This window comes from Sinocyclocheilus anshuiensis, unplaced genomic scaffold (assembly GCF_001515605.1).
Source record: "Sinocyclocheilus anshuiensis isolate Anshui unplaced genomic scaffold, SAMN03320099.WGS_v1.1 scaffold733, whole genome shotgun sequence".
Taxonomy (NCBI): domain Eukaryota; kingdom Metazoa; phylum Chordata; class Actinopteri; order Cypriniformes; family Cyprinidae; genus Sinocyclocheilus; species Sinocyclocheilus anshuiensis.
The window spans coordinates 1,095,594-1,107,350 of record NW_015539923.1 but is presented as its reverse complement, the minus strand read 5'-3'; positions in this window follow the sequence as shown (position 1 = coordinate 1,107,350).

The window sequence follows — 11,757 nt, the reverse complement described above, 5'->3', positions numbered from 1 at the left end:
GGGAGGCGTGTCCTCAAGGAATGTGGGGTATTTTTTTGTGTAAACTGAACTTAGCTAAATTCTTTGCTCTAAGATGCCACGGAGTGCTCTTATGACCACAAAGACTGTTTTTAGGATGCTGCTGACCATACTATTGTAGTGTAGGTTATTATTACAGTGCAAGCTGCAAGGCTCAAGACCGTAGTGTTTTGGTTTAAGGATATGGTGTCGTCTATGGACACTGGAATTATGGGATGGAGCTCCATGGACAAAGTTCTGGCATTGTTTTGGCAACTTCTGCACTTCTTTCAGGTAATGATTTATTCAGACTTAATTAGATTGCATCGTCAAGTTAAGGAAAATGCATTTGCTGTGAAGGAAAAAGATATGTGGCTTTCTGAGAGTTTGAGTTACGTAAGAAATGCTGTTTGTGTTAGAAACTTTCTAAGCTGGAATAGTTCTTTAGAAAACTTGAACATGAAATCAGAATTAACCCTGTTTGCTTTCTTAATAAATGTTCCTGTGCCATTATTCATTATTGTACGTTATTTCAAAGAGAATATGTTTGTCTTTGCAATCTTTTATCACAATCTAGTAACTTGCTTTGCATCTGAAATGCCTTTCTTTTTCAGCTGACGTCATCTAGGCCAGAAATAATGTTATTTATTAGCCAAATACTGTAGTCTGTAGTCTTTTTTACTGTAGTGCTCATTGTTTTAGGCAATGCAGCCTAAATCTAAAAGTAATTCAGTGGCATGTAACAGTAATGTAATTAATACGGCAATAATATTGCAATAATACTTTTTACCATTGGAATAAGTCCCTTTTCTATTTTTATCATTGAATGTATCACTCAGAAATGCAATACATGCAGAAGCTCTTTGTGAACATCATTTCATGTTGATTTTAAAGATAGCAGTCATAATATATTAAAGCTTGATAGAAAAATTTTGATCTGCCCTCAGCCCTATGGATTTTTTTTTCCTCTTGTTGTCCTGCAGGCTTTCAGCCTTCCATGTTCCAGAAGTCCATCCTCTGTCCATGTGCAGGTGGCATTTCTGTGTTTTCCATCTCGGACAGATCATTTTTATACACTTTTATTGGGAAACAAGGTGCGATGCAATCACCATCCCTCTCACATGCTCACACGCTCTTAAAAATAAAGGTTCTTTACTGGCATTGATGGTTCCATGAAGATTTTTTAACATCTGTGGAACCTTTGAATGGTTCTTTAAAGTTTACATTGGACAAAAATAAAAGGTTCTTTTAAATTATGAATAGGTTCTTCACACTAAGGGAAATGGTTCTTTTAAGAAATGTTGACTGAAAGGTTCTTCAGGGAACCCAGAATGGAACTTCTTTGGCATCTCGGTGTTATAAGAGTGCACACTGATAATATTGTGACCCTGGACCACAAAACCAATCATAAGTAGCATGGGTATATTTGTAGCAATAGCCAACAATACATTGTATGGGTCAAAATTATCGATTTTTCTTTTATGCAAAAAATCATTTGGATAAGATCATGTTCCATGAAGATATTTTGTAAATTTCCTCCCGTAAATATATCAAAACTTAATTTTTGATTAGTAATATGCATCGCTAAGAACTTCATTTGGACAACTTTAAATGTGATTTTCTCATTATTTGGATTTTTTTTTGCACCCATAGATACCAGATTTTCAAATAGTTGTATCTCAGCCAAATATGGTCCTATCCTAACAAACCATACATCAATCGAAAGCTTATTTATTCAGCTTTCAGACGATGTTTACATTTCAATTGAAAAAAAATTGACCCTTATGACTGGTTTTGTGGTCCAGGGTCATATATGATTAATTGAGTCTCTCCCACTCTGTCAGGTGCTGAGCAGTACTGCAGTGTGTGAAGACGTGTGTGAGTGTGTGATGAAGTTCAGAGCACCACAAGTTTCTGAGAAGCTGGGATTCAGTCTACAATCATACAATGATACAGAACTGCTGGATGCCAAGTCTTTCCACCTTGGTAACACTGAAGACAGAGGAAATTGAGTGTTTACTATTGTCATTTTGCATTATTCACACACTATTTTCCTGTTTAATACTGTAAAGTTGCTTTGACACAATCTGTATTGTTAAAAGCGCTATATAAATAAAGGTGACTTGGCTTGGCTTGACAGAGGCTCCAACGGCACAAATGCACATGTTTTGGCTGTGTTGTAATACTCTTGTTTTGCTCTGTTGTTGTTAGCTCCTCTCGTGGCATCCTCTTTACGCGTGAATGTCTCATCCACGACTGCCGTGTTCACCTGGCCTACATTAGATGATGGAGATGTCTTGGATGTGTGTTTGGATGAGCAGTGTTGGGTTGCGTCCCATTTTCAGCCATTCCACCAGGTGACGGGGTTACAGCCTGGGCGTCGTTACAATGTCAGTGTGGCAAAGAAAACATTCATCCCTCATCTCCAAATTAATGTTACACAAAGCCTTCAGCTGGACATAAAGACAGGTATGTGCACATACACATACGTTGAATAGTGTTGTGATGAATTGCTTATGTTCCTCTGTTGTAATTTGCTTTGGATAAAAGCATCTGCTAAATAGGTAAATGTCTTAAAACTAAAGTTGTTAAGTAGAACCAAAAAGGCTTTTATTGGGTTTGATGCAAATTACTGTCCAGTTATTTAGAAAATTACAACTTTTATGAATGAAACTGTCTTGAGATTTGAAATTTTTAGTGAATAATTTTCTTCCAAAAACCACAGAGAATTGATTCCAAGTCAGCAGACTTGGAATATAGCGCACAAGTTGTATGGACTACTTTTATGGTGCTTATTATTTTGAGACAATATAATACTACATATCACAATAAAGACACAGACTGACAGTGTCTAAAACTTAAAAAAAAAAAAAAATTCATGAAATTAAGTTAAAATAAAATACACTATAAATATTAGATGAAAAACATGAAATGTTGCCTTGGTAACAAAAATGAAATAAAAATTTAAATACCATTTAAATACTGAAATAAAATTTAATTGAAGCTAAATATATATTTACAAACAGATTTTGTAAATAGAAGTATGTAAATAGTAGGAAAACATGTAAAGACACACGCAAACACTGGTGTTGTAACTTCCTCCTGCAGGTCAGTGTCCCGTTGGCTGGCTTGCTGTGGGATGGAGCTGTTATAAGGTGAACCCGAGGTTCATGTCATGGTCTGGAGCGAAGCAAGCATGTGAAAGATCAACCCCAGGGTCACATCTGGCCAACATAAAGACATATGCAGAGTTTCTATCCATCATATCTTTCTTAGGGTCCTATAACCATCTTCTGCTGTTGTGGACAGCTTTAAATGACCATGAGGTACATGGCAAACACACATGGACACTATGGAGACTGTTGCACACTTTTTTTTGTTGCATACTGAAACTTTTAAAAATAGTATGTGCTATGCTAGTATTTCATTCAAACTGTGTTTTTAATATCCACAGACAGAAGGTGATTTCCGCTGGTCTGATAGCTCTACCTACAACTTAAATATTGAAATGACATCATCACTTGCACCCAATCAAACGGGCTGTGTTGCGATGCAGAAGAATGCAACCGGAGCGGGATACTTCTTCACTGCTTTCCTGTGTTACCTGCAGCTCCCCTACATTTGTCAAGAAGAGTGTGAGTGAAGGAGAGAGATACTGATACTGAGAGAGTTACTGCGATAAGGGGGATTTGATTTACACAAGCAGGACATGTTCCTCGATCAACATCTACTGTTGTTCCTGGAAAAAGAGGTTGGGTTGGAGTCAGGATTGACTGGATTGATAGGAATGTTGTTCCTCGACCAACAAAGCATGTTGGTCCAGGAATATGTCCTGTTTTGATAAATCAAGCTGTGCGATAAGCATTGCTTGGTCTGGACTGAGCATTTTCAGAGAAATGGCCTGATGAATACTGTATTGCTTTTTTTGACACAGATGTTTCTCCATAATTAATTTCTCCCTCTTCATAATTAGAACAAATTAAAGTAGGCTCAAATGAGACATACAATAAAAATATGGAGGAATAAAACTATATATAAAAATTCATTAATTGAAATAAAGCTGAAATAAAATATAAATAATAGATGAGAACTTAAATGAAAATTAGAAATGTTGCTTTTGCAACTTAAGTACTAAAATTACTAAAACAGAAAGCTAAATTAATGTAAAGTACAAAAACAAGAACTAAAAAAGCACATAATAAAATTACTAAAACTTAAACTGTGAACATGAAAGTTGATATTTTGAAGAACGTTGGTAACCAAACAGTTGCTGGTGGCCACTGACTTCCATAGTATTTTTGAGAAAAAATTAAGAAGCATTATGCCAAAATGGCACCTTCAGCCCATCTCTGAGTCTGTATTTTGCAGCATGGACTGCTGGGTAATAGTACACTGTGATGTCTGCACCAAAGGGACCACTTGTAAGGGACACCTCATTGTTTTATGTAGTTCCACAGATCACCAGAAGAAATGTGCCATTTGGAGGCTCTTAGTCTCCATTTTCTCTCTATTTATTTGAATTGCTGTCTAACAGAAATATTTGAGATCTTAAGATTTTCTTTTAGATTAATTTTGTGTCTCTGTTACAGTGTTGCAGAGCAGCAGTGAATGGCTGTATCTGGAGAGTGTGTGTGAGACAGAAGCAGCATTTATCTGGTCGAATGTTTCTCACCTGGATTTATCTGCTGGTTTTACGTTTGCTCTACAATCGGAAGATGAATCAAAGGATCAAACCATCTCGCATATGGCACTCACAAACACTCAAGACACAGTGAGAGTTCAAGGTCTCTCCCCTGGACATGTCTATCATTTCTCACTGGTTCTTATGCGGCCCAGTGGGGCGTCTCAGACACTTGGACCCATGTTCTTTGCCAATACAAGTAAGTCTCTATGTCTATAGTACCAGCACGGATTAAAGGAATAGTTTACCTAAAAATGAACTGTTTTTGTAATATCGCAGAGCCAAATCCTCCTCAGAATCTCACAGTGACAGCTGTCACGTCCAGTCAGATTGCATTGTGTTGGACTGCCCCCGATTCTACCCATAGCGCTCGGTTTGAGCACTTCATCCTGCACTGGGTGGATCTAGTCTCTGGCAGAGGCCTTGCCGTTCACTTGGAAAAGATGAATCGGAGCGCTGTGATTGGTGGGTTGAAGGCGTATCGTGCTCACAGGATCACAGTTGTGTCTGTCACAGCTCAAGGTGTGGAAAGCTCTGACAGTCTGTCCGTGACTGTTATCACAGGTATATTTTGCAACACATTAAGTGTGTAGGAGATATTGAGGGGTGAAATCACTTCAGTATCACGTACAGTATTTCTGTCCAAAACCATATTTCTTATCAACATCCAAATGTTCTCAGAACTTCTGGCTAGGTTCTCCCCTAGTTGTGAACAAACGATCTTGCAGTAATGTTTTTGGGACATTCATTTATTTAGTATTAGTGTTCTCAAAACATTAGAACAAAAATTTTATTTATACATCATTTATGGAATCTTTTTTCCTAAACTGTATTTATTGGACGTTCATCTGACATTTGTTCAATTTTACTACTTGTTTCAGAATGTTCAGAGAAAGTAACATTCCCATAATGTTTGCAAAATGATAAAAAAATACAATGTTCCCTTAATGTTTAATGCCTTAATGTAAAACATTTAATATATTTAAAATAAGAAAATATATATTTATATGATTTATTTATAATAAATAATTTATATAACTTAAATAATTTGTATATTTAGTTTACCTTTGCTGTCATTTAATGTTTACTTAACATTAAGAAAATATTTTATAAATCTAATAATTTAATAGCACTAATATTAGCACTATATAAAAATGTAATGAATGTAATCGTTAGCAAAAATCAAAATATCAGTTTTTACATGGTACATTTTAATGTTGTGATGCCATAGTTCATTAAAAAAAAAACAATTGATTTGTAGAGTTTTATATTTAATTTATTTAGACAAAATTGTATAGAATTCTAATCTTATACATTTATCTGTATCAGCCGAAAATGTAAAAAAAAAAAAAAAATGTTTTAAATGGTGCATCCCTAGATTTGGCAAATTTCATTTATACTTTGTGCTAATTTTTACCCATGCAAATTACAATCAGCACTAATTTTGTCATCTTATTTGGCGTAATATGAATGTGTTGCCAAAAAAAATGTAGACAATAAGCTGATGCTCATAAATTAATTCTGAGTGAATTCCCCCCTCAGTTGGCTTTGAATCATTTGGGTTTTCACTTGCCCGGTTATTGAGATCCACATAGATGTTTTGTGTGTGGATGTGTGTGTTTCAGAGGTTAGTCCACCACGCAGGGTTTCAGTTGATGCTGTGGGTCGGGAGAACATGACTGTGTGCTGGTGGCCTTCACTGGACGAGGAAGTTTATGAATATTACATCCAGCTCCACCCACAAACAAATCAGGCTCAAACTAGAGAATTCTGGGTAAATGGCTCCACCTGCATCTCTCTTACACAGCTCAAATCAGGTGGGACATATGAAGTGGGAGTGGCTGCAGTGAAGGGCAGAAACATGAGCAAAGTGACAACCATACAACAGACTCTAAGTATGATTCATTTCTGTTTTCATCTTCCATTTCCTCCACGATGCTTCTTTTTCAGTCTACAAAATGTATTTTCGATTCTTCTTTCAGAACCTGATAGCATCCAGATTGCTGTCCCATACACAGTTGGCACACACTCTGTGGAGCTCTTTGTGCAGATGCCCAGAAACAGCATTTATGACGGCATCACCCTTACTTACCAGAATAATCGATCCTGGACGCCAGTGTCCAAAGACAGCACCAAACTGTTAGTCGACAAGCTGAGTCCAGGAACGCAGTATGACTTTAATGTGTTTGTGACCAGCAGAGACACGAGCAGTGAAGGCTTTGCTCTGCCACCTGTGAGAACCTGTGAGAAACTTTTACTTTTATTGCTGAAAAAGTACAATACTGGTCAAAAGTCTGAAATATTTGGAAGGTTTTTGAAAAATGTCTCTTATTCTCACCAAGTCTGCATGTATTTGACCAAAAATACAGTAAAAACAGCAATATTGTGAAATATTATTACAATTTAAAGGTACTATTTTGTAATTTAATATATTTTAAAATGTAATTTATTCCTATGATGCAAAGCTGAATTTTCAGCATCATTACATCATGAAATATTACATAAAAAATATTAAGCAACACAGCTGTTTTCAACCTTGATAATAATAATAAATGTTTATTGAGCACCAAATCAGCATGTTGGAAGGATTTCTGAAGGATCATATGACACTGAAGACTGGAGTAATAATGCTGAAAATTCAGCATAATTACTCCAGTCTTAAAATAAAATAAAATAAATATTCTAATAGAAACCATTTATTTTATTTATTTCATAATGTTACTGTTTTACTGTATTTTTGATCAAATAAATGCAGCTTTGTGAGCATAAGAGATGTCTTTCAAAAACATTCTTATGATTTCAAACCTTTAACCAGTGGTCTATGGTCAATCAAAATATTAGCATACCGATTATTCTATATTGCATTGTCAATTTTTCATTGACTGTATGCTGTATGTTAAAAAATAAATAAATCAAAATTAACCATACATTGTCATATGATCTCATTACTTTACTTATTTATTGCAGCAAATTGAGTTCAGATGTAATCTTAAAAATAAAAAATATTTTGCATTTCAGCCTAATTTTGCACAATGTGCATATTCAAGTATGTTATTCCGAACACAGTCGAACACAGTCCCTGGAACTCAACTAGCTTAGTACTGATTTTGTTTGAATTTGTTTATTTATTGACAGGTTTGGCTCCTCCCACTCATGTGCGTGCTGGTGTTGTGACTGACAGCTCTATAGAGCTCCTGTGGGACGGGGCTGAGGGGGGCAGCCACCATTATGAGGCGCTGAGTATGAACTGTGCTGATTCTGTCATGGTACGATCCTGTGTGTGAGTACACATCCTGTGTATGATGTCTGTGTTTCTTCTTTTACATACTATAAATGACACCATTTGATGAAAGAAGTACATTTCCTGATCCCATTCCACCATCAATGGGATCACCAACATAATTTTTATGAAACTGAAGTGAAACTGTGCACAGAAGATTTTGAAGTCAATATTTTATGCTGTCCTTAAATAATAGATACTCAAAGAAGGGGAAAATATTTTGTTTACTAATTTGATGTGTGTGTCTTTGTAGGTGCAGAAGGTAGTCGACACTAGGGCAATTTTTAAAGACGTGATTGCAGGAAAGCTATGCAACTTTTCAGTCCGAGCCGAGAAGGAGTTTTTCAGAGACAGTCTGGCTGTGATTATCGCTATAAGAGCTGGTACACATACTTTCACATAAGCTCAACTACTTATGCTACCATTGAATAGTTTGGGGTCAGTGAGATTGTTTTGTTTTGTTTCGTTTCGTTTCATTTTATAAAAATAATACTTTTATTTACAGAGCATCTATTAAATTGATCTCAATTGAAATTAATTAATTAAATTGAATTTAAAAATTAAAATAATTCTTCTTCAAATCAATTGTGTTCTTTTGAACTTTCTATTCATCAAAAAATCCTGAAAGGAAAAATATAATTTCCACAAAAATATTAAGCATCACTGTTTTAAACATTGGTAATATGTTTCTTGAGCAATAAATCAGCATATTAGAATGATTTCTGAAGGATCATGTGACACTGAAGACTGGAGTAATGATGCTGAAAATTCAGCTTTGCATCACAGGAATAAATTACATTTTAAAATATATTCAAATAGAAAACAGCTATTTAAAATTATAATAATATTTCACAGTATTACTGTTATTACTGCATTTGTGCTCAAATAAATGCAGCCTTTGTGAGCATAAGAGACTTCTTGCAAAACTTAAACCAACATTTTTGAACTTCTTGTTTACTTGTTACTGAAATAGAATTACATTTTTGAGGAGCAATTTTTAGTCTATCAGCTTTTGATTAGCACAACTAAAGAAAAATGAATGTATTTCTATGGAATTTCTGGAAATGACCGTTTTTTGTGTTTCATGACCATAGGAACCTGTTATAACTTTTAAACGATAACTTTGTGTTTAATTGCCTTGAGTGTTTTTGTAGCTCCCAGTCCGGTCACCTTGCTGCCAGTGCAGAGGACATCAGCATCTCTCAGCGTGCGCTGGAGGACCGGCCGGGGGGTCTGTGACTCATTCATCCTGTCCATCAGAAACTCAACCTTTATCCTGCAGACCAGTCAAAGTCTGTCTGATGACAGGTGCGGATTTAGATCAGTTATCTGCCCTGAAGATTCGTTCTTTATATGAGAGGTTTGAACTGTGGCTTTCTCTCTTTTTAGAACATATCGCTTTGACAACCTGTTGCCTGGAAGTGTGTATACTGTTGAAGTGAGCAGTGTTAGCAGAGACAGGCGAAGTTTACCTGCTGCTGTAAACGCTAACACACGTAAGTGTGACTACACTTATATTGGTACTAAACTTACTGTCTCACACAAATCCACACATTAGCTCTATTCCAAAACTTACTTGCTTTGCTGTAGTGCCTACATAGACAGCTTCCCTCCAAAGCAGCATGCTAGCTGAAATCGAACCTTATAAATTACTTATTTGGAACACTCCTCTGGGGTAGCAACTCCATTAGCATCTACTTATATACACCAAACAAATAGAGCTCTTCATGTGAAGCCAATTCAGTTGAGTTGAATGTTAGTTAGCATGCCACTAAACTAACTTGATACTACGGTAAACATAAAAATACATTCAAATATTGAGTAAAATAATCAATTTTAATTTCCCTGATCTGTTTATTAATAATTAGCTATTGAATAAAATGTACACCACTGTTCAAAAGTTTAAAATCGTTACAGTGTTTTCTTATGCTTGCCAAAGCTGAATTTATCTGATAAAAATACAGCAAAAACTGTAATATTGTCAAATATAATCACAATTTAAAATAACTTATAATTTCCTTCAGAAATTATAAATAATTATTTGTGAAGGATCATGTGACACTGAAGACTGGAGTAATGATGCTGAAAATTCAGCTTTGCATCACAGAAATAAATTATATTTTAAAGTGTATTAAAATAGAAACCATTATTTTATATTGTAATAACATTTTGCAATATTACAGTTTATTTCTGTATTTTTGATCAAATAAATGCAGCCTCGATGAGCATAAGAGACTTCTTTAAAAAACATTACAAGTCTTACTGATCCCAAACTTTTGAGTGGTAGTGTATCTCTAGTATATTCTCAATTCCTGTGATGGCAAAGCTGAATTTTCAGCATCATTACTCCAGTCTTTAATAACATTTTTTATTATCAGTGTTGAAAACCGTTGTGCTGCTTAATATTAACAAACAGCATGTATTTGAAGTATACTGTCACTTTAGATCAATTAAATGCATCCTTGCTGAATAAAAGTATTAATTTAAAAAATCAACATTTCTCTCATCTGCCATCTTGCATTTTTTTTCCTCTAAGCTTATTGCAATGCATTCTGGGATTGGGTTCCCTTTGAAAGATATGTGCAATGTTGTACTTGAATTGACCATTAGATCAAATATAGAGACATGATGATGGACAGTTTTAATTTAGGACCATGTTAAAGACAAACGTCCTGACATCTTATTTATTTAATATTATTCTGTGTGATTTTGGAACAGTCTGAGATATGCCTTAAATACCGTCTATGTAGGCAGCTCACTAGAATTTGGAACAGAGCTGTAAACACACACATGTTCTCAAAATGGTCTTTTTTTGTACTTCAGTTCCAGAACCTCCTGACGACCTCACTTTCATTGAACAGGAAGTGAGCAGCATGTATGTGATGTGGACACACCCACCGGGCAACGTGGATGGTTACAGGGTAGGGTGACTTTTTGTTTATCCAATCAGCATCGAGATCCACATACTGTAGGGATTTGGTCATTGCATATGATAGTGTATTTTAACATTAGATTTTTGCTTGTTTGTTTACTTGATTTAGCAATTGAATAGAAATGAATTGAAGCGGTTATGTGGAATGAGTTATTAGAAGTTTGTGTGTATTGTAAGCATGACTAGACTAGTATCAGGGCCTTTTGACACCTGTTAAAACTTTCATACTGGCCAGTCTCAGCTGAAATGTAGCCTAGCAACACCCCCGTGTGCTCGGGTTTCTGCCTTTCTCATAATACATGAGCGCCAGTCCTTCATTATACCTTACAAACAGAAGGAAGGTATTTGAGTGTATGATGTAAAGATGCTTTTCGTGCAATGCAAAGTCCCCCGGAATAGCCTGGGCTAAAGTGACTTTTCCAAGGGCAATGGTAATGATCTTCCCACTTCCATTGTCACCCCTATTCTAGATTGGTCTTGCCAGCATCTCAGATCTTCACTGACTGATCTATTAACACTGTTCCCTTTCAGTCAGTCACGTTCGACATTACGTCAGTCGTGACTGACGAATTGGGATCTCGCCCGAGAGCCCAATCACCTTCGAGTGTTAACTAAACAAGCCAATGACAGTTGGCGTGCGTGTTTCGCCACGCGCACCCTGCCCCGCAGCGCGGGTATAAAACGCACATCAGCTTTTCGCTTCGGCGCTGAGCCTTCTAGTAAGCAAATCTCCACGAGTGTTTTGGAAAAACAGCTGGCGTTGGTGTGACGGCGTATCAGCGGGGCTTGCCATCCAGGCTGCTGAAACCTCGGCGAGCTGCAGCTTCCATTCTGCGGTCCCGCCGCGACCTCCCCTGGGCGCTTCAG